The sequence below is a fragment of the Lygodium microphyllum genome, chromosome 26 (genome assembly GCF_053477565.2).
Source record: "Lygodium microphyllum isolate KBCC chromosome 26, Lygodium_microphyllum_v1.1.10, whole genome shotgun sequence".
Taxonomy (NCBI): domain Eukaryota; kingdom Viridiplantae; phylum Streptophyta; class Polypodiopsida; order Schizaeales; family Lygodiaceae; genus Lygodium; species Lygodium microphyllum.
The window spans coordinates 52,765,173-52,771,755 of record NC_141160.1 but is presented as its reverse complement, the minus strand read 5'-3'; positions in this window follow the sequence as shown (position 1 = coordinate 52,771,755).

Below are 6,583 nucleotides of genomic sequence, written 5' to 3'. Positions count from 1 at the left end.
AAAGAAACAAAAAAGAAAACAGAAAAAAAGAGAGCGAAAAGAAACGAACGAAAATATAAGAAGCATCCACGATCATAGCATAGCACCTAGGGGTCCTCAAATTAGGTACGTCCAATGACCTTGGTTGACTGACTCCATCCCTAGTCCCCTAGCCCTTTAGCATCACCCACAATTGTTCAGGGCACATCAAGGGCATGACATACCTAGGGAGCTTGTCTCGCCTATGGTTAGACCTGTCACCCTGACCCACTTGCACAATTCCCTCTTGCACTCTGCCTTAATACCATTGCAATCAATTGTGGTAAGCACCGCACGATTGGCCATGAAAGTACACCGTGCTCATTAAGCAAGTCCAATAGCTTCTAGCTCCCGAAAGTGTGGTATCCCTGTATTCAATTATGCTACGATGTGCAGTCACAATGCAAAGGATGTCTCATATACCTTCACGTGTACTTCTTCTCAACATGGACAACTTTGCTTCATCCACACATTGTTACGAGAAACTAGCCCGCGGTCGTCTAACTACGTAATATGTAAGTATGCACGAGCACTCACATAATATCTGCACCGAAGTATATACACAGTTTGGGTCCTCAAGTGCTGGACAATACTCTCAGCTTGCTTAGAGTCGACCTATCTCCCAAACTAATTGCACTATGTCTTGTGCACAATAGAGAAGACTAGCACTACCCCTAGGGAGAGACCACCTATGAGAGGTTTTCAATTGCACGTATTGAAGACTCCAACAACAGTGTCATTTGCTCTTCATCGACACCCAACTCTAAATTCTTATCCTTTATCGTCTTGCAGGCCCGCCAAGAATCGTCATGTACCAAATCCCCAACAAAGAACAGCCCTACCACCAACTCCAACAACCCTACCACCAACCACCTAGGCCACCAACGTGCCCCCAACGACCTTCCTCTCCACCACCACCAACACTCCTCCACGGCAGCCACCAATGTCCCTTCCACCCACATCTTTGGTGCATGCTAAAGCCTGCTACCTATGACGGTGAGTGCCATGGGGCTGGCACTCGTCTAGGAGGGGGTAATGTTAACCGTTAGATGAACAAGGTGAAAAATCTGAAAAAGCAAAAGCAGAAGGCAAAGGCCAAGGCAAAAGTGAAATGGAAGACGAAGGCGCGCCAAGAAAAATATGGAAGCACAAGAAATGTAGAAAAGTCCTAAATAAAGGAAAAGGGCGCACAAGAAAAAGCACGAATCAATACTTTTGTAAAAGAGTGCAAGCGCATCATGGTTTAATTTAAAGAGCACCGGGCTCTTACCCATGCAATTTGTAAAGGTAGATGGGCGGTAGGAAGGAAGCTAGGAAGATAGAAGGGCAATGGGAAAAAGGGCCTAGGCCACGGTCGACCATGTAAAAAAGGGGATAAGGGGATGACCCCCCAAAAGGGATTAAGGGTTTTGTATATAAAGTTGAAAAGTGAATGAGAAGCTCATTCTTGTGTGTGGCCAAAAGTGGTTGTCCTCTTCTTCTTCTTCTTCTTCTTCTTCTTCTTGCTTGCTTGAGCTTGTGCTTGAGAGAGGGAGTGTGAGAGTGTGAGGGAGTGAGTGTGTGAGGGTGAGAGACCGAGGAGGAGAAGCTTCTCCTCTCTTCTTCTCTTCTCTTATCTTCTCTTGTCTTACTCGTGCAGCGATGGAGCTTGGAGCTTTAGGATGGAGCTTGCTTGAAGCTTGCACTTGGATCGTGGAGCTACCGGAGTGCGCGGGAGAGGAGGTAACTCGATCGGCATGGAGGAGGTAAGCTCACTACAACCGTAGATATGGATGGTGCGTCAAATGTGGGAGCTTTCACTCAACCGCCAAGACCCACGGACCGCTTATTGTTTCAAGCGTTCCAAGCCGAGCACTGAAATGTGGGAGCTTTCACTCAACCGCCAAGACCCACGGACCGCTTATTGTTTCAAGCGTTCCAAGCCGAGCACTAATGGCTACCTCTCACATAGCCGACGCACCATCCATATCTACGGGTGTAGTGAGCTTACCTCCTCCATGCCGATCGAGTTACCTCCTCTCCCGTGCGCTCTTGCAGCTCCACGATCCAAGTGCAAGCTTCAAGCAAGCTCCATCCTAAAGCTCCATCGCTGCGAGTAAGACAAGAGAAGAGAAGAGAAGAGAAGAGAAGAAGAGAGGAGAAGATGGAGAGCTTCTCCTCCTCGGTCCCTCACCCTCACACACTCACTCCCTCACACTCTCACACTCCCTCTCTCAAGCACAAGCTCAAGCAAGCAAGAAGAAGAAGAAGAAGAAGAAGAAGAGGAGAGCCACTTTTGGCCACACACAAGAACGAGCTTCTCATTCACTTTTCTACCAATATTGAGTGCATCTTGCTTGATATAACAAGGTTGACCTAGCAACACAGAATATGAAGAAATATTTGAACTATCAAATAATTCACATGAAATTCTAGTCGAACAATTACAAATTTCACATTCTGAAGTAACCCCAAGGGAGTCACTTTTCTTTGATTAGCTACATGAAAAACTATATGAGTAGATTCTAGAATCTTCAACCCTAATTCCTACATCTTTTGTTCTATCATTAAATTGACTACTGAACCACCATCCAATTGTACTTCATTCAACAAATGACCATTGATGGCAGTATTGATAACTAGAGCTTTCCTCGTGGATGCATTTGCACTTACTTTAGAATCATTAATCACAATCCTTTTCCTTCTATGCCGAACTAATTTATGATAAAGTTGCCTTTGACATGTAGATATTACCTTAAGAAATTGCCTAAGGTTAATATCAAGAACTAGTCTTTTCGGAAAAGGAGTTGCCCCCACTGAATCTTAGGGTTTGCTACTAGGGGCAAGGGTAATAATGGATGGCTAGAAGAATGCTAAGGAGAATCTGACTCAAGTAGCTCTATGTTAGGATCTATGTCCTTAGATTTATCCTTCACAATTGCTTGTAATTGTGGACTCTCTTCCTCTAGACCTTGCGCCTTTTGTCGCTCCTTTTGTGCCCTAGCAATGACACCAATCATGGGGTTAGCCTTAAAGGTCACCCTATGAGGTAGAAAATTTGATTTAACGCTACTCCCTTGCCCTTTTTCTTCTACTTCAACTAGGTTTGCAACAGATGCCGAGGGATCTATGCAAGTTTGTTTCCTTTGTCATTAGTCTTGTTATCCTCTTGCTTGGGCCAACTCCCTTCATAATGCCCCTTGCCACCGGTATAATCTTGATTTTTGTGGGCATTTGGGCAATATGTTGCTATATGACCTTTCTATTGGCATTGATAACGAATTATTGGTTCTCTAGTCCTTTGTTGTCCATTCTACCCCGTTGTATTACAAAAAATACCATTATTTCTCCTAAAAGGAGAATTTCTTCCTTAGTTGCTATCACTATTATAATTGTTTTGAGGTGCAAGGGAGGTCTTCCTTGGGTAGGCAACCCTTGCAGCCTAAAAGGCTGATTAGGTGGTCCAATCTCGTATAAAAAGTGTTATTGCGATCCATATAATTGTAGTTTGTTAGCTTGTTGTTGTTCTTGGCCTATTTTATGCCAACAATTTATATCCAAATGCCCTCTCTTGAGTCAAAAGGTGCAAAATGGAGGATAGTCAGGGATTAATCTTGAAGGTGTTTGGACATTTGGTAGCCACATGACCATACCCATGACACTTACCACACTAAATATTTGATCTAGGTGATTGTGAAGATGAGCTATTTGAAGGTTGTTGCGCATTAGCACCTTATGTTGTTATTGAATAAATTTCTTTTAATGGTGCTTGGACAACCCCCATTATTTCCTCTTTTGATTTTCCTAGGGACTTTGTGATAATGTCAGCAACTTTAGCCTCATCTAAAGTAGGCTAAGTCTAGGGAATAGATGGTCTACTTGTCTACATCATATAGGCTGGAATTGAGGTGTACAGATTCAAAGGTGCATTTGACACATTGGAACTTTCAGTTGTAGGTGGATGTAGGGGAACAGTCACATATGACACGTTCTTAGGCATCTTGCTTGAAGTACTCATAGGATATTCCATTCAAGGTTTCTTGAATAAATCCTTTTATTGTTGTTGATTGAGTTGCACTTCTTCCCACCATCTAGCATGTATTTTAGCATATGCCAATGTAGATAGTCTTTGTAGGCTGACATGCTGATGGACTTCAAGATTAAGCCCATCCATAAATTTACACTTTTGCATAGGCTCATCAAGGGCTGGATTCATATTTTGAATAATTGTTTCCATTCATTCAATATAATACTCGATAATTTTGGTTGCTCCTTGGGGTAAATAGTCCAATTGAAGAGCTAACCGATCTTCGAAACCTTATCGTTAAAATTTTTCTAAGAACACGCTTGATAAGGCAACATAAGTTCCTTTATTTTGAGCACCTAGGTTATCATACCACCTCAATGCTTTATCTTTTAGTGTTGTTGGAAAACTATGAAGCTTCTGGTCATCATCCATTATCTCATTGGTTACACATGTCACCTCAAACCTTTGCATATGTGTATTGGGATCTTCATCCCACAGCCCCCCAAATTGGGTAAAATTGGCTAATCTTACAAGGTTGCAAGCCATTGCTTCTTTGAATAATATCCCTAGCCTAAAATCTTGCTTAAGGTCAAACCACTCATGTTCCTTGGACTCCTTGAATAGGGATCTTAATCCCAAATTGTACACATCTAGCAATAATTCTTCTTGATGTGGAATTCTAAATAGGGATTGTAGCCCTAAATCTAACCCTCAATCTACCCACAAAATCTCCATAGTTTCTTTAAATAATTGGCACAACCCAAAATTTGACTCTAAATCCCAATGAAAGGATGGTACATCACTACCTAGTGTAGCACTAGCTTCACTTTCTATACTTTAAGAGTACTTTCGCTACTTTGTCTACTTCGTCCCTTAGTTAGACTATTGGTGCTTGAAACCACTTAGTCCCATTGATACTAATGTACTTTGCTTGCTTTTTATGAAGTTTTATGAGAGGATACCTCAGGTAAAAAAAGGCTCCTCATTTTAGCTAGGGGAAGTATCTATTTCTAGGTCCAACAATGCATTTACCCTTTCTAGCCTCTCTAATAGCTAAGCCATTTGCTGAGCTGCTCGTTCCCTAACTCATTGAACTTGGGCTTCATTTTGTTGTTTCAGCATCTCTTCAAAATTCATCCACAACTATTGTCGTGCCTACTACTATCATACTCTACAATTCCTTTCTACTTATGTGTTTTCTCCGAAGCTCATAAGTTGGGGACTTTGTGGCTGCATGTTCACTTAATAATTTGAGAATAGTCGGTACTTCTGGGTCTACTTCTCCATAAGGTAGTTTCTCTTCCTACTCAAGAATTAAACCTAAAATTCTGCAAGCTTTCTCACATCTCTTGTATCAAAAGTAACTTTCAAACATCTAGATACACGAATCCAAGGCAAAACATCAACCCACTCAAACCCTCTTAAAAGTCCAATAGGCTGTTTGATAGTACCGGTCAAAGTGGTATGAAACATTAATTGTATTTATTTCTATTTTATCTACTAGCCCAAAATGTGCCACTAAGAAAGTAATAGTTTGTGTGTAGTCATTATACCCCCAACTCCAAGAGGATAGTTGTTCAATGTCTACAGTTAGTTGTGGGGCAAAATATTTGCCCCCCTCAACTAACTTTATATCTCTTGCCCAATCTAACACATGTCTTTGATAATCCTAAGGTAAGTTTTGAAAATAATATCTTAAAAAAAGACTTTGTGTTCACTCATTAATTCTTGACATCCATTCCTAGGATTAATTTTTCCTTAGGAAATGTTGCCATATAATAAATACACTTGTCTCCCAATGGACGCACCAAAAAAAGACCAACCAAAGGCTAAGCCACTTTAAATCGGGTTATCAAGCAAATTCCTAAGAGTTGTTGTGCTCGATAGGTGGGATTTATCGCTAATTTCTATAACTCAAATAATCCTTCCAAGTATTCATGACACTCTTTTGTTGTAGTAGTCCAACTGATACCACACAATGTCTAGAAACTAAGTAAGCTTACTCAGTTTCATTTACTTCACATTTTATAATGACTCACAACTAGCTCTCTAGGTTAGGCACTAGATTTCTAATCCTAAGCTAGCTATGGCTTTCCCCCATCTTTTAAGGGCGGCTCCTCATAATTTTCTCCTTACCGTTTGAGCGGTGGTTTATCCAGTGGTTTGTTTTGTTTAACTTCAAAGGAGGTTCTCTCAAAATGTAGATCTTCTTGATCTATCAGTGTACTTCCATTTAAATTCCTTCTTATTGTTTCTTTCCCCACCTTTTATAAATAAATTCTTTTTATTTAGTTAACAACAAACATTCAAAGAAATCAACTTAACGTCTAATAAGCCCATAAACCGTAATCCCCTTTTTAAATGTTACCCCTCTCTGTGAAGTAAAGTTTGTCATTGCTATTTAAATGTTTAAATAATTAATTTATTCTAATTTTTGATATGTAAACATCACTCTTTCCTTTCTTTTAAACTAAATAACAAACAAGATAAATACCATTCCCTTTCTCACTCTTGCACATTCACACATAAAATTCATTTTTAAAACCTAGATTTTTTCCT